The sequence below is a fragment of the Sturnus vulgaris genome, chromosome 7 (assembly GCF_052056855.1).
Source record: "Sturnus vulgaris isolate bStuVul1 chromosome 7, bStuVul1.hap1, whole genome shotgun sequence".
Taxonomy (NCBI): Eukaryota; Metazoa; Chordata; class Aves; order Passeriformes; family Sturnidae; genus Sturnus; species Sturnus vulgaris.
Genome location: NC_142249.1, coordinates 38,182,082 through 38,204,384, shown reverse-complemented (window position 1 = coordinate 38,204,384; position 22,303 = coordinate 38,182,082). Strand labels below are relative to the sequence as shown.

Below are 22,303 nucleotides of genomic sequence, written 5' to 3'. Positions count from 1 at the left end.
TCTAGCAGGAGCAGTCTATGAGGGCTCAGCTCTCTTGGGAAGCCTCACACTATTGATATCCCTGTGGTCTGAGCTCCCTCTTGTAGAGTATTCCATTGGAATACTCAAGGCATCCTCCTGGAGGCATGAATTACCACAGAGCTCTGTTCCTCCTCTTCTGAACACCTGGAACATCCTATTTTTCTTTTCCTTAGCAGCTTTCTTTTAGCTCAGTCAGAGGGAGAGAGAATGAGTTCACCTGGCTTCAGAAGTCTACATCAGAGCTCATTTGACTTCCTTCAAACCAACAGGGAGAAATAGATCCTTCAAAATGCATTTCATCTGGCCTGGTTTTATATCTAGTTTAGGATGAGGTTAATCCCACATTAATGGCATCTCCTTTTCTAGCCTGACTGTGAGAAGAGCCCAGCTCAGATGTCTGCAAGATAGACATCTGCATTTGGTCACATAAATCCCACCCGTAGAGCCGCTCCACTAATGTGATGAACCCAGATGAATGGCTTCAATTAATAGCAACAATAATAATGTAGACTCTACAGTCTAAATATAGAAAATAATTTCAGTTCATTTTTTTTTTTCAGATGTAAGCCAGATCTTTCCTTGGTGTTGGGCAGATGATTTTTGACTCAAGTGAGGCTCATGGTGAGTAGTTGGCTGCAATGGTCAGGAGGAGTGGTGGTATCTCCTTTAGACAAACTAAACAAATATGCTCTTCCTGCTGATAGGAATAGGAAAATCTTCCAAGGTGAATGTTTGGTTTTGTTATTTTGAAGGAGGCTGGAAAGCAGTACCTCCGTTGAAGATATCTTTTGTAAAAACACAATGGTTGCAACTTTCTGTAACTGCTCACGACCCCCAAACTTACTCTTTATTAGCGCTTCTCATTCAGCTCGAGCTGTAGCAAACAAATGAAACTAATTACTCTTGAAGTTGGGTATTGCCTTCTTGAGCTTTATGAGCCTATTTTTCTGAAATTAGAAATTGCCTAACTATGTGGAATGATTCCAGCAAAACTGTTTCCTACAGCCACAATTTTTGCAGTCACACAAGTGTTTTGTGGGCTACCTTTGGGTAGGCAGCAGTGACATCCAGTGGCCAGCGACCTGATCACAGGTCTTCTCCCCAAACCTGTCTCACCTGGGACATGTCTCCCTTGGATAATGTTGTGAGAGCCCATTGAGGTTTAATACACTGATTCTACTCAGTGGTTTTTTGGGAGTTTTTGTTGGTTTGATTTGGCATTTTCTGTCTGAGAGGTTCTAAAATCCTCAGATAGATCTTCTCCAAAACACCAACAAGGACTATAGAAACCTACTGATTGACCACCAAAAAAAAAAAAGTTTGTTAGTTGCAACAACAATAAAAGTATTTTAATATGGTTGTCTACAGACATGGATGCCTAAATATGTATTGAAGGGCAAGGTGTGGATATTGATGTTGGAAAGGTTTGCCCTTCTTTGGATTCTCTACAGACAGAATCCAAAAAGCCTATGGGAAATGGAGCATAGCAATAGATGCCCTGCATATATTGTTTTAGTATTAACTTATTTATTTTCAAGGCAGCAAGTCTGATCCCAAGTGAGTCAGACTTAGAATGAAGACCGTGGTTTTCCTTTTTAATTTCCAAGAATAAGCATGTTCAGGATTAGATCCACAGTTATGCACCTCTAATTGCAGGAGAATCAGTTGAACTGGTGGTGCATGTTCAGATGACTTGTGCCACGTTTGTGTGGTCTCTGAGCTTTCCTAAACCAAGAACCCATGGTCCACCTTAACTTTAAATAGTTACTCCTTTCAGTTATGTCAGCTACTTAAATTTATTTGCAGACAGTCAATTCATATTGATCATAACTCGACCTTACAGTGACCTTGAGCAAAGGTACTCTGTGCCTGCTATAGATATTGTGATCAATACTGGAGAGCAATTGACTACACCTAGTTACTGATAAATGAAGTTTAAAAAAAAATTAAAGAAAGTACACTATTTTCAGGAACAAAGATAACTGCTCATTTAGTCTGCTGTTTGTGAAGGTTTAATATTGATACATGAAGTTATAATGACATCCTTGGGCATTCTCAAATGGTGGAAAACAATAGGGTGCAGAGTCACTGTGGCACATTAAGGAGAAAGAATCATTAGTTCCCAACTTCAAATAAGAAATTTCATGATATTTATGACAACAACACTGAGAACAAACACACTTACTTAGCAGTGCTCATCGGAGAAGGCATGTATCAAACTGTGCCTCTTTTCTTTATGTGTGAGCCAGGTCTAGTGAAATAAAGCACTGCATTACCGTGCACAGAACAAAGCCTTTAGTACCACTTACTCTACTTCAGCACCACTCTCCTTTGCACATTTGTGCCTGAATTAAATTGAGCATCCCCAGGTATAACTAACTGTAATCATGAGGAAGAGATCACTGTGGTCTCAGCACATCTGCTACAGAGTGATACCCCTCCCCACACTGCCTGAAGTTGAAAGGGAAGATGGGAGGGATGTTTTCCCCTGATATTCCTCTCACTTAGCTCAGAGTCCCACTGAGAAATGGGAGCTAAGTACCAGCAGCTGAGACAGAAGTAAATGAAAGTCCATTGGCAAAATGGTAGCAGGCTGTGAGGGAGGTGGCTTTGCCCCCAGATCTGCTGGTTTCTGTACAGGAGAAGCCTCTCCAGTGTGTGTGGGTGTGAGGTGTGATACCCACAGGATGTTCTGGGAACATGGGAGCAGCAAAGCTCACAAAGGTACAAGTGAAATTCACCCCTACCAGTGGCCCTGAGCTCACTTTCTGTCAACGCTGCTTGCAACACAACCTGGGTCTGGCATTTTACATGTTTTGGGGTTTTTTAGGAGCAGATTTCTACATGTGTGACATTCTTTACAAAAGAAATTAATTAAATGGTGGGATGGTTCTAGCTACACAAATCAGAAACAGGAGGAGAAACGTTTTGCAGGCACAGACCTCCCATGGATCTCCCTGTGCTCTTCCGTGTTTCCCCCAGGCACTTCAGCTTCTCTGCCCATTCTTAAAGTTAATCTCCTGATCACATTTCTTCAGTCCCATACAGTAAGTGTGCTTTTTCTTTTTCTTTCCCCCCTCCACTTCCCTGTTTTCTGTAGGGACAGTGTCTTTCTGCAGGCTCCCTCTTCGTCTGACTCTTCAGTCAAGCTATTTATTAATAAACTGGTGTTTTCAGTGAGCTGGCACATCAATACAGTGCAGAGTGGTTTAGTTAGCCAGCATTCTGGGAAATCCTTTGCTCTATTGAAGAACTGTAAATCTCCATTATTGCTTTCCATAGCACAAATAAAGAATTGCCTCTTACCTTTGCAACATTCCCTTTGTTAATTTTTAAGGTTGGATGCATGCATAGTCCCTAGCAAAGCGAATCTACTTGTGCCTAGCCTGGATACAAGGCACTTATTGGGTTTTGGGTTGGTGATTTTTTGGTATAGCTTCAGCTGCTACCTGGAAAATCAGCCACAGCAAAGGGAAGCCAGGGTGAACACAGCAGGAAGCAATATTGAAACATTCGGATGAAAATAATCATCAAGACTTTAGGATTTTTTCCAAAAACGAACCTAAACTGGAGGCTTTGCCGGTTAGTCCATGACTGATTGGAGAGGTATGTCACCTGCTACTACATGGCAGCACATCCCATCACATTACAATTGCCTGCCTGGAGTCATTATGGTGTATTACATCCTTTTGTTATCAAACTGTGTCATGTTGCATCACAGTCAGGAGCAGCCGGATGGAGACGTGGCTGACACGTTGCCTGTAACAGATGCAATGAGACATAGCATCCAAAGCACATACCTGCTTTTAGTCAAGGCTCAATTTGCTCAGAGCATATTTTGACATATCTAGAGAGGGTTTGAAGTTTCAGGTAATCCCCTTCTGTGTTTTCCAGCTCTCACTCAAGGCACAAGTCTTTCTGTTGGACCAGGGAGAAATGCAAGCTTTAAATTTCTTGGCTTGCTGCAGCATCATCAAATAGGTGTGAAAACTTGCTTAGTCTAGTTAGTGCAATAAATGGATGAGATCTGGGAACATTAGGCACTCTGGGAAGGTTCTTTTTAAAGCATAATCCCAAAAGCTTAAAGAAATAAAAAAGGCTTCTAATTCTACTTTAAGAAAGTGTAAAACCTCTGGTAAAAGTACCAAGACTGGGCTTCCAAACTATGAGGTGTATTAAGATAGAGAAAAAAACAAAAGAAAAAAATTCTCATATTAATCTTGAATTAAAGCAAGTTTTTAATATGAATGCATATGACATTCATGGCATGCCAAATAAATTCTTTATGATCAGAGCTGCTGCAATCAATACTAAATGAATTCATAATAAGATACTTAAAATAAAGTGTTACCACAAAAAACCCCAATAAATAGCCGTCATCAAAACTGCAGCCTAAATAAAGCCCAGAAAGATGGTGCCAGCTATGAGAGTCCACGGTAATTCTTTATTTTTTCTTTTGTTTGACCTCTTTCTCTTCCTCTTGTTGTAATATTCATACAAATCTTGAAGGGTGGGATGATGGTGTGAGAGGTGCTTGGTGTGGGAGAGTGACAGAGTCAGGGACAGCACAAAGGAGAGGCTGGTGGATGGGGATGAAGAAACACCAAGGTGATATTAACAAGGAGTATGGCAGAAAGTGGGAAGAAGAACAAAACCATGAAACAAGGCAGATGGACAAGGCGTAAAGGAGCAGAGGATCCCTCTAGTAGAGGCTAGTGGGTGATGGGAAAATTTATGCTTTATAGGACATACTAGTTCCAGAACATTTTTTTTTTGGTGATGGTTTTTTTGGGTGGTTTTTTTTTGTTTTTTTTTTCCTTCCTATGAATTAATACTTTAATTGCCTAGTTTCTTATACATCTTCTGGAGCTCAAAAATGCAAGTTAACCTAGTAGAGGCAGCAACCCAGGAGCACAGGTTCCTCTGTACTTGGGCAGTCTGTCAATATCTTTTCTGCTATGGGTAGACTTATCAGGTCAGGAAAAAATACTATTCAAAGAAGAGTGTGTGCAAGGAAATGCTCTGCAGTAGGTACATTACTTACCTGGAGCTGTCATGTGACCACTGAAGGAAAAGGAATTACCTGTGCTGTACTGGTATAGCTGACAGCTAAATCTGCCTTAATCTGCCTTAATTATACTCTTCAGAACAGGGTCTTTCTGGTGATTTGAGGGTGGGAGGTTCAGCAGGGAATAAAAGTCAACTGCTTTCCCTTCTAGTTAGAATAGGGGGGAATTAACTGGATGACATTAGGAGAGTTTCTAAATATCTTTCCTGCCAATATTTGATTAGGGACTTTAATTTCATTAGACAAACTGATTTTTTCATTAGCCAAACTGATTTTTTCATGCATTGCTCTCTCCTTTTAATGTGTAAATTACATGGGATTTGACTCTCATTACTCCACTGATATGGGTGATGCCTTCAAATGGACACTGGCACTGTTCTCAGGACGGGTCTCCTGCAAAGAGCTGCTTTGTGCTTGGCTCTGGGAAGAGATTCTGTAAATACTCAGTTCAGCATCCCTTTGCATACTCTCTTTAGGGAGAGAAGAACCCAGCACCTGACCTGTGTCTCCTGGTTGTGATATGAAGTAGAATTTCATCACACAAAGCATAGTTCAGGTAAAATTGTGGGATGGAGGGCACAGTTCAACACATGTGTGCCCATTTGGAACTTGAGCAGTTCAGTTGCAAAGACTTCAGGGCAGTCTTTGCTTTTCCAAATCAAGATTGACACAATTTGTTATTTTTTGATAATATTAATTTTGACCATTTACATCTCATGTCTCATCATTTTTTTATTACTATTGTCACAATTTTAAACTACTTTTACTGAACAAATGAAGTATCTAAGCAGTGACATGGAAAGGTATTTCAAAATGAATTTTTCTGGGTTTATCTGGGGTAAAATGAAGTTGAAAAAGAGAAGCCAGATGAAGTTTCCAGGTACTTCTGTAATTATGAATGAGCAATTTCAGCTACAGCCCTAAAGTCTGCATCGTGTTCTTTGCTGCCTGGTGCTCTATATGCCCAATAAAACATTGGGGGATGCAACTGTGCTGGTATTAAGCATATGAGAAAAAAATAAAAAGAAAATGCTTTGGTTCTAAAAGCACAACAGTTGAGGCTGAGATTCCATTAAACCTCATACATGATGCTGAACTGATCCTTGTTTTACTGGCTCCTCAGAAAATACAGGTGCTGAAGGAAAAGAGCCCAGTTGTTATTGCTGGATAAAACTCTCTGCTTGGAGTGGAAAAAGTAGGATTTAAAGCAGTGTTTGCTGTTGTTGCAAAGCTTTTTAAAAGGAAAACATGAGCTTTTATTATTCAAGCGGTTATGGGAACACCCATCATTTTTATAGGCTTGTGTTTTGGTAAATAAACATGTTGACAGAATTTCTATAATTGTTTTGAAAGTATTTTTAATAAAAAGAGCTTATTTTGCGTGATGTTGAGTAGATCTGTTCAGAACAGAAGTAGAAGGAACTTTGGTATTTTATATATATATATTTATTTTTTTTTAAATTTCAAGCCAGTTGTGTGTTGGGAAAGACTGAACCAAGGATCTCATAAGAGGTCTGGGTGATGCTGTTCATTGGAAAAGCCAAGGAAACACAAGGTCTCTTGCTTATTGAAGTGATTAACGATTTAGCATTAATAGGGTTGCAATATTGCATGGTTTAGCCAGATTGTAACATTCTGTTTGTCAGAGTTGTTAAAGGTTGGATTCTTCACTCAGGTCTTTGATGCCCGGGAAAAAAATTAATCCATGTATGGAAATACTTCACTTTAAAGTTTCCAAATGTTTATGAGTTCTCAGGGAAAAAAAGTCAAATTTGGATTATAAGAAATGAGCAGAATTTCTCCATTAAAAACTGTTTTTCTGCAGACTGTCCTTTACGTTTTTGCAGATTCACTACGTCAGACAAAATATTTTCCTCCATGTTATATAGTAGGTATGGGTTTATTTATACTAAATATAACATCATTATATAATAAGTTTTCTTGGAGTGCTTGGTACTTTACAAACCACAAAAATTTTTGCTCCAGTGACCTTGTAATATAAAACTGAGGGAGCAATCACATTGCATTATGTGCCAGTGTAGTGAAATTAGTTTTGCACTGCCTAGGCAAAAGGATCTCCCTTGTCATCCAAATTACAGGACTGGGGCCCATATGTATGCACTCTGCCTGTTTGTTTATGCCATATGAATGGTAATACCAGGAAATATTTTTAAGGGTTGATGTCCCTTTTCCCTCTGCATTTGTGGGTTTTGTTGGGTTTTTTTAAAATATTTCTCTCCTGAGTAAAATGTGTCCATTCAACAGAGTTGAAATGAGTTATGTTAATCTTCCAACATAAATATGAAACACTTTCAGTTGTTTTGCTGTCATTAGTTGTCCAGCTAAAATGCAGAGAACAATTTATAGGCAAGTCTCATAGCACAGAAAGTGTTTGTTGAGGTGAGGTACACAGGAAGAAACATGAATGTTCGGCCTAGGATTAAGCATGAGCTTTAAACTTGCAGAATTTCTTCTTCATTGACTTTCCTTAAATGCAGACTTATTTCTATCTTATATAATTCAAAGCTCATGCAGCCAAAAGAGGGAGATTTTCTAGCAGTGGGGGGTGAGCTTTTTAAAAATCATCATGATTCTCTTCTTTGAAAGTTGCAAATAAGAATCAATTTTCTTAACTAGAGAAGTTGGCTGAGTTCATCTAAAGCAGGGTGAACTCTTAGAGAGCTAACCCAAGAAATGAGAGAGACACAAAATTAGTGTGACAAGTTCCTTCAGCTGGAGCCTGGGAGGAATATGTGGGACAATCTCAGAGGATTTCATAAGCTTTGCCTTCAACAAATCAACAGAAGAACCTCAAAAGATGCAGGCTTAGGTATTTCCTAAACAAAGAGTTTTCAGTAGCTCATGGAATCATAGAATGGTTTGGGTTGGAAGGGACCTTAAATATCACTTCATTCCAACCTCATTGTCATGGGAAGGGACACCTTCCACTACTCCAGGTTTCTCCAAGCCCCCTCCAGCCTGGTCTTGGACACTCCCGGGGATGGGGCAGCCACAGCTCTGGGCAACCTGTGCCAGGACCTCTCCACCCGCACAGAGAAGAAATTAATCTGCACATCAAAACTAAACCTCCACTCTTTCAGTTTGAACCCATTGTTCCCTGTCCTTGCCCTACCTGGGTGCTTATTTGCCAAAATACCCATTAAGTGGAGCAGGGAGCTGTTGCAAAGACCCCATTGACCAGGAGGGCCAAAAAGGCTTGTTGAGTAACCCATATTACCCCTCCAAATGTCACTTCCCAGCTGGCCTGCTGTTTGAGAGATGGATTTTGTGCCTGATGGAAGCGTGGACGGGCCCCACCTTCTGCCCCTGGGGAAGCTGCTGGGTTTCCCTGAGCCCAGAGCATTCAGCCCTGCAGGCCTTTGCCTCCTGTTTGAGGCATCTGATATGGATGTTGATGTTTTTGGTGAGGCGAGGGCTCTCTAAGGCACGTATCCCAGCAGGCTCCATGGAGTCTGCACTCCATGGAGATGTACAGGCAGGGATGGAGGGCAGCCAAGAACGGCTGCTGCTCAGGAGGGCGAGTGCTGTGCTGTGGAACGGCTTAGATTGGTTTCAGGGCCTTCCTTTAGCTAATATTTTTTACTTTTCCACGGAAAATAGGAGTAGGCTTGCGTTTCAGGCTTCTTTTAACCTCAGATCATCTGGGTTTCATAGGTACCGGTCATACCGTAAGCTTAAATGTTCTTTTTCTCACATGTTCCCTTTCAAGCAGAGTCAAGGCAGATTTTTATTTTTAAACATTTGGAGTTTGTTTTCATAAAGTTTCTCCAATCAAGACAGTATCCAAGCCATCTTGGTTTGTCGTCGTACATCCAGTATTACTACATTAGCTCTTAATAAAGAACTCATGCAAAAACCAGATTCCCTTCACACTAACTACAGAAACATGTTATGGGAATGTGACCATGGAGCTGTGTGGAAAATGATATTACTTGCAGAAGATTTGTTGTCACATAACAGCCTGCTCATCTGCTGATTGCTATCTTACTTTTATTGTGCATCTTCCTTTGTGCAGTGATACTTTCAAAAGTGTTTAAAATCTCTGCAGTAAAACAAAATAATAATAATTAAAAAAAAAAATCCCGACATGCCTCTGCTAGCATCAAGCTAAATCCAAACTAAAAGCAAATTTATACATATGCTGTATATTAAGCTTAACCAGGGTAACGCCCCTTTCCTTTGGTTTTTGGAAAAGAGTCCCACATTGTCACATGTAAAGGGACATTTCAGCACTGATTTTCATTTTCATGAGATTAAAAGTGAAACATGTAACCACAAAGCTGGTTTATGTCATCCCCTGTTGGAGCCAGCAGTAATGCCAAAAATTAGATATTTGATAGGTTTGTGAGAGAAACAGATGCAGGAGGGATGCCATTCCCACAATTTTAAACTCCTTCTTATCTTTAAGCTAGAAAGAACATTCCAGATGAAGAAAATCTATCTTATTGGCTTTAGAAAATAGAGGAAAAAAAGTTGCCAAAAAAAAAAAAAAGAAAGGAATAAGAAGAGAGAAGTTGATTTAAAACCAATGTCAGTCTTGGGGAATTGTAAACCATAATTGAGAGAGATAGAAAGAGAGAGTGTGTATTCATATATGTGTGCACATCTACAAAATAAATAGGCTGAGATGGGGCATTTCCTTCCCTTTTTGATGTGTTTAATGCAGCCTTCAGTCTCGCTTTGGCTTTTTTTAGCACTTTTGGGTGCAGAAAGATGGGGGACGGTAAAAACTAAGGGAAGAATCTCCCCTAAACATATACCAAATAAACTCAGTGAAAGCATCCAAAAAGTATTCTTTCAGCTTTTTGTTTTGGAAGCAGTTTGTATGTCCCTGTTCTTTTAATTTCATTCTGCCAGCTGTCTGCTAAACAAATCTAGCCAGGTGGGGCTTACAACCCATGACTAAAAAACCTACTAGTGCAGCTGTCCAGCTTGCCTGGAGGAAGAATTCTAACAAATGGCAGGAATGAAAAGATTGGTTTTGTTTTCAAGAAAGTAGCTATGGTACCTTCCTTGCTTCGTTGTTGGTTTGTTGTTTTTTTTGTTCTGCTTGCTTCAGTTAACTCATGGCCTCCTAAGGTTTTACGGAGTAATGGAAAATCCACTTCCGTGGTTCATCATTTAACGTGGTATTGCCTGGATTTCTTTCTTTTGCTTTGTTATTTTTTTTCCCCCTGTAATGATTTTTTTTTCTGTGCTAGAAACATAGGGCAGCTGCTTTGAGTGTAGCTAAATGTAAAATAATCTGACACTTTCCCTACAAAAGCACTGGTAAGCCATATAGTAGCTAGTGGATTTTTAAATATTCAAGAGTTGAATATATAACTAGTGAAGGGTGGTGGTTGGTATTGTTTATCCACAAGCTGGGGACAGAACAGCCTTCTTTGCACTGCTTCATCAATCGACCTCAACTGTGATTTTCTAGTCAGCAAATGAGTGCTTCATTTTCTGTGTCTGTGTTGAGCTAAACAAGAGCCATGCTAAAAATTACCAAACCGCCATCTGATCTATAGTTTCAGCAATAGAAGATTAGCATGTGAGCCACTGAGACACCTTCCCTCAATCCTGCCAGAAAAAGGAATGTGTGAAAGGTGTTTGTCACCAACTCCACTTAGGGAATTCAACTGAAAATCTCCCTCTGCTTTTTGCTGGGTAACAGCCCAAACAAAAAATAATTGGTTTTTGGCCCAATCCTGCCTCCTTTGAAGCTGGTGACATCTTGTTCTTTTGACATCCTTGGTGCAGGTCCACGTTGATTGAGAGTGATCTGGTGGAGTGATTTGCTCAGTGAGGAGCTGAGGGCTTTTGGCACTTCTCAGGTATCACTCTGGTCTCACGGGTCCCAACTTTAAAGGAACACATGGCATTAACACCTCTCAGAGTCCGGGTGGTGCCTCACAGTAAAGCTGCAATACAGGCTTTGGGTTTGGTCCAGAGCTAGTAAAGTATCTGTGCTTATGTGGGTGTGTGAACAGTGCTGCTGAAGTCAGTGGAGCTGTTTTGACCAATTACTGCTTATCTAATGATAGAAAATTTCAAGTAAGGTTAGGACTTTTTGGATGGACACTCTAGTCAAGTGACTAAGTGCTTTAAATGAGGCTTGTCTTTAATTGCTGAACTGCAAACACATTAAATTCTTGTAGACTTGATTTCAGTGACTTATCTGTTTCCTTATTAGCCTACAAATAGATCTGCTAAGGAAGATGTGGAGGTACAAACTGATTTTCCCAAGACAGACAGGTACCAGGTCTAACCATGAATGATTAGACCTTCCTTTGGGGAGCAGCAAGTTGCACACAGTGTGTGTTCAGTGCTTGCCATTTTCCCCTTTCTGTTTGCCATCTTCACAGGAAAAAGTGGACGCAGAAGGAATGTAATGATTGTTTCCACATCCCTTTTATCACATAGACTTCTCTGCACCCACCGTGCCAGTGGGTTCAAATAACATCCCCTTTACAACCAATTTGGGAGACTGGGACCTGTCTCTGCAGAGGGGATGGGGGAGCAGCACACTCTGCCTGGGCTGCTCAAGTCAAAATGGCATTGAGCACAGGCAGGCACAGCCAGATTGCTGTTGCAGGCACCGTTATTTCCTTTTGTTGTATAACAAGGCATGAGTGATATTGGTTTGGGGTGCTCACAAGCCAAGAAAAAAGAAGGCCAATTTTTCATGAGGAAATTGAAGTGCTGATGCAGAACTAACCCTCACGGTTTGTTGTTATTTAATGAAGAAGCAGTGAGTGGGGGATTTTGGCAAAACTTGGTGTGTAAGCATAACAATTGCAATGACATTATTTAGCATACAATGGAGTAACAAAGGCACTTAAAAACCACGATTAAGGACTGTGTTAAGATTCTCAAATAGCATCTGAAAGCAAAAAAAAAAAACACGTGACAGTGTTATTCTCTAACACTACATAGAAATATGTTAACTTCATTCTTTTTTTTCCTGAACCTACAGTAGGTTCCTAGAATGTCTCCAGCAATATCACTGGAATTAGCTCCTTTCAGTGACATTCTGCATTAGAGTTTCTGGACATTGTTATCAGCCTCTGTTTTTTACCTATTTCTCTTTATTGTTAGGCAATGGTAAATGTATATATTACAGTAAAAATGCTTATGTTCATTTCCCATTTATATTTCTGAGAACAATGTCAGGTTCTGAAGGCCTGCACAATGTACAGAAGATATATATGTCTATGAAATAGCAGGATAATATTGGGAAAGCTGAGCCTTGAGAGTAATTTGCCATAAATTATTTTACCTGGTGTTATAACAACTTCTTAATGTAAAGGATTTTCTGGACTTGTGGTATTTGTACAAGAAGTTCTGTTTTATAAAAGAAAAGGAGAAGGGTTAGGAGGTCAAAAATACTGTATTGCAACTTTCCTTTAATTTTCCATACATTTCAAATATGATTCTAAATACAATGGCTATTACATTGGATGAGCCTGAACGAGCTTGGCTTTGGGAGAAGAGAGCTGTACCACGTTTTTGCTAAACCCATCACCATTTCCTGACGGCCATGAGAGCAGCACTTTGCTTCTGCAGGCCATGAACAGAGGATGGGAGACCCAAGAAAGCTCCAAAACGCTGTGTGGGATTACACCAGTCTAGTCAGTAAGCCCTGGTGCCAAGGGTGTAATGTAATATTATAACCATCTGTTGTCCAAGGCCATTATCCCAGTGGCTCCTGGACACCACTCACCCTCCTCATCCATGGCAGCAGCATGTCACCATGGTATCTGGAGCACAAGGGGGAGGTGGCAGAAGTGCAAGTGACAGAAAAAAGGCTCTTGAATTGTGGAGACCTTCTCCACTTCTGCTCTGTTTGCTGCTCGGTACAAAAATGGGTTCCATTACAGCCTCCATATAATCCAGGCAAGCATAGCTGTTCCAAGGCTGTAATCTCCCTGGAATGCCTGAGAATGGGGAACAATTGGCCAACTCTTATGGTTTTAATATGCTGTTCACCTAATTTGCTGACTGAAAGTTTCCCATGGTCAACACTCTCTTTTTAAAAAATTAATTTTACACTCATCTGCAGTGCTAATAATATTTGTTTATTCTTTTTTTTTCCCAGTAGGACTGAAGTTTTTAGAGCTACAATTTTTCTTTCACTCCTATGCAGAAATATGAGGCTGATCCTCATGAAGACATCCTCCATCTGCCCCTTTTCCATTAATTACTGAAATATGCTGAAAGTCACAGAACTTTCAGGAAAGTAAGATATTCCGATTGCTGAGGAACAGGTCAGAAGTCATGAAAAGAAATATAATATGTAAGATTGAAATCAAGTTTGACAAGGAAGTCTGAAGACGAAAAAATGTGGTGGAAGAGTGGACAAATAGCATCCTGTGGACTATGAGGAACAGGAGAGGGAAAAGTATTCCAAGATACTGTACAAGGGTTGGAGGACAGGAATTGAACATGAGTGATAGGAAACTTTGGTGACAAGGTGGCCCTGTGGGATTGAGACTGGATCTACCACAGAAGGCCAATGGAATGGTATCTCACAGGATCCCATGGGACAGCAAGAAGTAAATGGAGACTTTGCAACACTGGCCAATAGAGATGAATTTCAGGCTGGAAATGAAGAGGCATGGATCAGATTTATTAAAAGCTAGTTGCTAATGATTTTTTTTCAAGCCATATATGAATTCATTTTCTAGAGGAGGGAAGAGGTTTAAAGGGTAAAATAGTTTCAAACACTGAAGAGATCAATAAATATGGGTACTTCAAATGCTGGTAATATCTTGACATCTGAGCATTTCTCTGTCTGAAGAGCTTTTGAGTTTAAGTTGGTAAATTACATGGATTCCAGCTGCTCTGACCACTTCCTGTGGGGATAATCTGCAGGTCAATAAAGAGATAAAGTTAGTGTCTACTTGCTTTGTTATTATGCAGAATTAAAATAAAGTTTGATGCAGCATTTGATGAGGACAGGAGTAAGCAAGGCCACAAACAAGCAACATCACTCCTGTATTACAGGAGTACAACACTTTACAAGAGAGGAAATGGCAAGAGGGAAAAAGGGAGAGACCAAAGGAGAGTCTCAGAAAGGGGTTAGATATAGATACAGGGATAAGATCCAAGAGTTATACAAGGTTCAGTGGATAAAATTATAGGAAAATGGCAAAATCTGTTGGTAAAACTCTTGGACCAAAACATTGGGCTCAGATTCATTTAACCATGTTAAATGAGTTATTTAGTGATTGTCACATGCCTTGAAGTGGTTGCATTTGTCCTATCTGCTCAGAAAAATCTTTCTCACCAAAACCAATTCCAGCCTTTTTCCCTTCCTTTTTTAAGTGCTACACATTCCCTTGGAAAAGAGGTATTGTTATCTGTGATTAGAAAAGAGGCTTTCCTGTAGTCCTCAAAACACTTTGCCATCCCCATGGTGAATAAGTTGTCCCTTTAACAGTTCTTCTTATCCACTGGGGCAGCTTCTGAAGGCCACTCTGAAATTCCAGCTATGAAGCATCAAGGTGTTGCCAAGAGCAAGGAGGTATGAGTAGGCAAATTCTGAGATGTTGCATTCAAGTCTTCACTTTTTTAAAGGTGTCACTTCAAGGTGGTGATTACGGTTTTTAAAAGAGGAATAGTTCTGAAAACTAGTAATTTTAGAGTTGTTCTGTCATGTCAGCTAACCTTAGCAAAGAGCAGTCTGCTGTCTCCAGGACAGCTTGAAAGGCTCTCTCAGGAGTAGTGAGAATTGTGTTCCTTGTCAAACACCAGAGCTGATACCTCCAAGGCATACAGGAAAATATGTTTAATCATCTTCCCTTTTTTATTTGATCATTGGTTCTTTTTTTTTTTTCTTTGCTTTTATAGTCCTGAAACACGTACTTGAGAAACTCTGACAGGTCTGGAATAAAATTAAGAAATTCTGCCTCTCCAATTCTCATCCCAAAAAACACCTGTTAAAGGAAAATAAATCTACTTATATGCCAGCATTCTCCATTTGTTTCTCATGTTCTGAGTCAGGTAATCCATGTAGATATTTCCTTCCACCTGCTTCAAGACCTCATCTTTCTGCATTTTAGCATTTCCCACATTTCCCATTCTTGAATCATCTCCTCCTTCCTTCGCCATAGAAAATGAAAACAAGAAACTGTTGAGTAGAATTGAAATGTGATGGAAAAAAACCCCCATGCTTTCATTCTCTTGTTGAAATATTTTCCATTTCCTAAAGACTCTCTAGATTTCCTTTGGCTTGAGAGCTTTCAGGATTTCTTTTCCACTCAGTGTACTAACTTTGTTTTTTCACGTGTTATCATTATTTTTACCAGCATGTGTAACACACATTTCCCACTTTACGATGGCAGTAAATACAAATGCAGATATTACACACTCAGACAAATTAAGAGAAACAAGTCCTGAACCAGCCAGTAATCATTCCTACATATCCTCTATTATATCCCCATGTACCCCCAGTACATTTCCACATCACACAGGTGGAAGTGTGAAGCTGAGGCTCATTTAACAGTATGAATTTTCCCAATGTATCACAATTACAGGAACACCTGTGCTTCATAACTTTGTGCTGATCCACTGTGAAAATTCACAGTGTGTTTAGTAACCAAACCATCAATATGTTTTGTCTCCTGCAGCGTGTGGATCGGGATGACGGCTTTAGTTCCTCCTTAAAAAAAACCCAGAACAACCAAAACTAAAAACCCAACAAACCAAAAACTGATAGAAAATATATCTGATGCTAGTATTGTGGGCTGTGCTCACTCTGCCCAACTGTGACATATCTTTATTGTGGAAGATCTTCAGTCTGTCCTCACTGAAGGCTGTCAAACCACAGTCAGGGAAACTCAATACCTTTCTTTTTTTGACTTTATTTCATTCTTTGAGCATGGCACGAAGACCAGTTTGTGTTCATGACTCATTGCTTTCTTGAAAGTGTGTCAAATTCATTGTCATGTGAGTCAGGCACCTTCAACACACTCCATGTGGCTCTGCTAGACTGTCCTGTGGAGCCACCCCAACCTTGTGCCAAGGGATGGTCTTGGCCCATTCTCAGCGTGGTTTGTGCCCACTCTCTCTGCCTAGCTTGGCTTGGCTAGGCTAGACTAGTTTCTATAAACCTACCTAAGTTTATTCTACTGATGGAAGAAATTAATAAACAGCAAAGTGAGACACAAAGTTATGGTTTCATGCAAACGACCAAGTGATATAATGGAATAACAATGCTTGGGGCACTGCTTGAATAGCAGGACTCCTGGTGAAAGGTTTACAGGGGTCTCTACTGAAAATAACCACAGCTGCTTTCCTGATTTCTCTTTTAGCCTGTTCTATAAAAGATAATTTGCTTTGTGTGTGGTGCTGTGGCCCAAAAAGGACTCTGAGGCTTGGGAAGCAGGCTTCCACCATGATATGACCCAAGACTGGAGGAAGGTGTTTTTTGGTGATGCAGAGATGCTGCTGAATGATTTAAACTGTTGTGGTGTTGGGCAGAAGCTGGCTGTGATTCATTAAAATTTTAATTGATGAGATGGAGGTGAAAAAATTTTTTTTTCTTAGGTGAAAAATGGACTTTGTGATCCCATTTGATTGATATTTGCATCATCTGAGCAACATGATCCAAGTCCTTGTCCTTCAGTTCCCACACCAAAGGATTGGCTGAAGATGGCAGATTTCCCATCCGTGGAAAACAGACTGTCTGGAGGAGGAAGAAGATAAAATCATATCTGCTGCTGTCCCAGAGTGGAGCTGGGATGTTTCTAGGAGACTGCAGTCTTGGACATGCTCTCAAGCCACTCAGTTTAAAGATAACCCAGATTAATCTCATCAGCTTTTAATGAGAATTGGGGATTTGTGTCTTCTGTGATGTGTCACTGTTGAAAATAAATCTTAGGTTTATGAGTCACTTGAAATTCTGTGATATTGGGTAAAAAAATCCAACCCTTGATAGCTGTCACATTTCTATTTCCATTCTCTTTGTGAACTGTTTCAAGCCTTTGTGCTGTATCTTCACTTTCATTGATGTGTTTTTCAGATAGAAGCCCATCTTCCATTTGCAAGTTCCCATAATACACATTCCCAGTAAGCCAAATTCTGCCTTTCCCACCCTAATCTCAGTGAAGTTTATATCATCAAGAAGACTGTGGCCTCCTGAGATATTTTCCTGGATACTCCATGTGTGGTTCTGTCCTTGAATGAACTCAGAGAAGGAGGTGCCCCTATTTTCCCTTTTCTGTGAGGCAGAATAATGCATATGGTGTGACACAGGTGTGTAGAAGGGCCTGCAAATTAATGTGCTTTGAGGTCTTTGAATTAAATTCATATAAGTGAAAAATAGTTGAAAGTCATTTTAGTGTCCCAGTGGGTCCAACATTCTTTTCTGTTCCCAGAAAGAGATTTTCTGTGTGCAAATCTCATGTTTCCAGAATTAGATTAGGAATGTCAGATGTGCATTCTTGGGGCCTTCTGACCCAGATTAACCCTGGAGCACAAAAATTTGATTGTGTAGTTGCGAGACCAGAACAAAAATATACCCAGAGTGTTCTATCACTGAATATAGGAGGCTCTCATAGAGCATGTTCAAGGGAGGGTGTTAGAGGTATCTGTAAGGTAAATGTAGATTGTGTGCCACAAAGACACTGTGGTCAGGGTCAGGAAAAAAAGCCTGAATTCAGGGTAAATTCACTGATTTGAAGATCAGGGAGATTTATGGATTTTTTTTTTTTTTAATATTTTTTAAAAACCCCACCTTTCAGTGATGGTACAAGACGATAATAGAAACTCTATTAAAAAAGAGAGTTGTGTAAAAAGTATTTTATAGCATGACTTTCCACTTCCTAAATAGCTAGTGGAAGAAGATTAGGAAATCCAAAAATTAGGATGAAGAGATATCCCATAACTGAGCCATAATCAGACCTGCTAGAGCTAAAAGCCACATCCAGTTGTTTGTCCTTCTTCTTGTCTGTGCTTGGACCTGTGGTTATAGAAAAGCCATGGCAGTGGAGGAAGGCAGACTGCAAAACCTGAAGGAAATAATTTTTTATGAGATGCTCAAGAGCAAATATAGTATAAAACAGTGTCTCATAGGTATACTTGTTATGTTCTTGCCATCTGGAAATAATAATATGCATCTTCACAAGAGAGTTTTGGAGATACAGCTTTGTTGATTTCTTTCTTAACAAGGGTGGAGCTGTTTCTGAGATCAGGGACCATTTCACTGCTGTGAAATATCTATTTCTGTTAATATGTTTACTGTGCTAAGTAATCAGAACTGGATTCCATCAATAAATCACTCCTCTAATTTAGTATTTGCATTAAAATTCCGTTTATAAAGTCTTGGAGTTGAAGCTGCAGCTTAATGCTCAGTCAGGATGGTGAACAGTTGGATTCAGCAGTGATTTAATTTGTGTCAAAGGAAGTTGAGCCCGAGTGTGATGTGGAAACTGGCTGCTGTTTGGACTGGTTGCTCGCTCATGAATGCACTCATGTTATTACATGTTCAGAAAAAAAGAAGGAAAGAAAGCAAAACAGGAGAACACTTAACGTTCCTAAAGTAGTTTCCTCAAATTTCTCTGCAAACAATGTAAAATAACAACCTAATAATTTTGTATCTTAATCATGTTCAGTAAAGAAGTCCTTTAGATAATTGGCACTGCCTCTGTACTAGGCCAAACTTTCTTTTAAGTTACAAATACTCACAAAAGGTTTACATTATAAGGAGCTGCTTTGGAGATGTGCAGATTTAGTTTGTAAGTACAAAGTGAACATGCAAATTGCCTTATCTTGTGGGATTCACAAACAACCATCATTCAGATTGATTTAATACATAGCTTTTTATCTTTAAAAGTGTTAATTAGAAAATAGGGACAGTTCTCTGAGCACTTAAGAGTAATAAATAGATCAAAACAGCATCCATGCTTCTGTGATGGAACTTCTGAAGACTTTATAAAGGGATTAAACCAATTGTCAAAAAGACCACAGTATACATATTTAATAGTGCTACCAAGCTACAATTACATTTTTAGGACTCTATTTGCTAAGCTTTTAAACACTCATTATACAAAAAAAAAAAAAAAAAAAAAAAAAAAAAAAAAAAAGAAAAAAAAAAGAGAGAGAGAGAGCGAGCAGGGAAAGAAAAGGTTTTTCAGAACTTTACCACATAACTTGGGATTGCTATGCCAGTAAGCTCTGCTCCAGGTCTGGAGTGACACAGCTGTGTTCAAGACATCCTGGTTTTCATTTAGCATGAGAAGTTGTTCAACCATGTGAGAAAAAGACCTTGTGTAGTTTGGTGGTCTGATTTTGCTCCACTGCAGCATTCAGGGGCAGAGGGGAGATGCTGCTAATGGATATCCTTGACCTACCATGAGTTAAAACTCACTCTTTTAAAGGCTTAGAGATCTGTCTGCATTTAGTCACATCAGTAGTGTTCATGTAACTAATATTTTCCTTTCATTCCAATCATATGTTTGTTCTGCATATTTATTTCTGTATATTCCAATCCCTGCCCAACAAACTCCCACTGAATGAAATCAAACCCACCAGCAATAATGAGTTGCAGTGTGACTATTTATCAAGTAAAATAGAGGGAACTACACCTTGTCAAGCAAACAATAAATAAGGCAGATCTCATTAAAAAATGAGAGAAACAGGTAAGGTCTTGAAATGTACTCAGGAAGTAAATAGTGTGAAGGACTAGAGGAAGAATTAACTTCAGCACCCGAGGTCATCTACTTCTAAAAGTCTCATCTAAAATATGGGCCTTAAGGGGCTTTCAGAGATTCAGTGGGACCAGTTTCACCCCCCGAGAGAACAGCTGTAATCCTCCTTTTCCTGCTGCCATTTCCAAGTCATACCTATCAGCAGCATATAAAATGCATTACAGCAATGAGAGTAAAAATCCTCTTTTGTCTCTTCAGCCTGAGTAATGGTTTTGAATATCCAGGATTTCTTATTGCTGCTTATTTCCATATATCTGCATGCAGGTACTCATGCACAGTGGTTTCACGAAGTTGCTTTTATTTGCATAAACCACATAATATGTGTTTATATGAACTATATGTTGATGTGGACAACTTCAGAGAGGAAAAAGTCTTGTGAATAATTTCTGTGATGCAGATAGAGGTAAAGGTTTTCTGTCTACTATTTACCATTTCAAAACTTATAGCACCTCAAGAAAATAGATATGACTCTTTATATTTTAATGCAAATATCTAGATACCTAGAATTTGGAAAGAAGTTGCAAATATATTCTGAGAGCAATTAGGAGAATAGTTTATCTCCCAGATTGTAAAGGGCATCTAACATTTCTCATGGAAAGTTGCACATGTTTGAAGAGTCTCGTTGCATTTAAAGCACTTAATATTTTATCAGGATGAAACATGCATTTAACTTTTATTGCTTGGGAAGTGGCAGAAGGGAAAATGGTGGTTAGAAGTGTTTAGCAGAGATCTGGAAATGCTCTGGGAAGGAAACTTCACAACCTCTCTGGACTGCTGTTCCAGCACTGGATCACCCTCCTCATGAATAAGAATTTCCTAATGTCTGATCTGAACCTCCCAAGCTGCACTTTGTGGCCTGTGCCCCTTGTCCTGTGTGCTGCCTCCACAGAGAAGAGTTTGCTCCATCATTTGGGGGCAGTGGTTTGAGCTGCAATTGGATTTTCTTCTGGTGTCCTCTTCCATAAATGAAACAGGCCCATCATCCCCAAGATGTCCATTTTGGTGCAGTTCTCCAGGCATCTGATGGACCTAATCACCTTTTCTGGACCTTATTTGTATATAGCACATCCCCATCCTGAGCAGAGAGGGGAGGACAACCTCCCTCTACCTCTTGCCATGCTCCTTTCCATATGGATCACTGTTTGGTTTGTCCAGGGGATCCTCCTACAAAAGGAAGAGGAAGGGGGAGAAGATAGGGTGGGATTTTCTCATTAACTTGGTTGATTTTCAACATCATCGTGGCCTTGGGGGACTGTGCAGTGGGTGAGCACTGGTGGAGCTGAATGCAAGCACAGAAGAAGGCATTTGCTGCTGTGAAGAGCTCAGTCTGCACATGTCACAGGAGGCAACAGATGGCACAGGCTGACGAGATGGTATGAGAAGAGATGAGACAATATTTATAAACATGATAGACAGCAGTCTCAGTACACGAGTAGCCAAGACATTGTCAAGGTTTTTTTTCAGGCAACACAGGAGGGGTTTTGGAGCTGAGCTGAGAAGTGGTTTTGCAGCTGCTTGCAGGAGGATGATCCCAGGTATGAAAGAGAGAATGGAGGTGCTCAAGATAAATCAGAACTTTGATTCAAATTTGAGTGATAAAGTATATTTGTCAAGGTGGAGCTTGATAAAGTTCTGATTTGGATTAGAGAATTGCTGGGGATGGCGGGAGGTTGGGTTCAGGATACCAACAGGTCCAGCTTTGGAGTATCTCAAGGGCCTTTGGGTGTATGTGTGAGATTGTGGAGAAATGTGAGCAGGAGAGAGAAAGCACCATGGAGCAATAGTTCCTCATTCAGAATCAGCCACAGCAGAGTAGCAGTCGTGCCCTGGGCTCTGTCACAACTGCAGAGTCCAGCCCTTCTGGACAGAGTTTTTATCACCATCTCTGCTTTGTCAACTGTACAACACACTGGCACTTTCACCCATGTAAAAATGCAGTGTCTGTTGTACAATGTTTCGTGTGCTCGTGTTCAGTGGAGTGGATTAGCTTGTGAAAACCTGCAGCCTAATTCTGATGTAAATGTAAATGTGCACTGGGTATTATGTAGCTCTGGCTTTGAAGCTCTCTAATGTTTATTTCACAGTAATAATAGCCTCAATAATGTTCAAAGAGCTGTTTGGTTTGGATATAAAATATATATTACATAAACTAGTTTTGTAGTCATCAGTATATCTAACTTTTTTCAACTGTTATGTCTGGACTTCATTTTCTTGAGCTTTCTTTATCTCAGTTCCTGATCATTGCTTTCTTTGCCAACCTGAAGCTTTGTTTTCTTTCACATTTGTGGCCTCCATTCATTGCACAGAAATAGAAGTAAAGTTTCAGTATTATTTTTTTTTTTTCTTGGCGAAAGAAAAATGAGAAAATGCAGATAGTAGCAGAAAGATGGTGGGGAGGGAAAGGATCTTTTACAGGTATGAGTTAGTTTTCCTGACTTAGCATGTTATGTTTCTATCACATCAACATGAAGCAATGTGACCTAAGATGATGTATCAG

At 39.8% G+C, this 22,303-nt stretch overlaps 1 protein-coding gene across 1 annotated transcript in view; it reads left to right on the top strand.

Moving 5' to 3' along the window:
- Window positions 1-16,991, top strand: part of LOC148223241 (uncharacterized) — a 36,427-nt gene extending 19,436 nt beyond the window's left edge. Inside the window, exons 8-10 of the mRNA XM_088168396.1 lie at window positions 582-642; window positions 3,004-3,068; window positions 13,194-16,991. The gene's annotated coding sequence lies outside the window, so the exon portion shown is untranslated. The remainder of the gene's footprint in view (window positions 1-581; window positions 643-3,003; window positions 3,069-13,193) is intronic.
- Window positions 16,992-22,303: the final 5,312 nt, after the last annotated feature.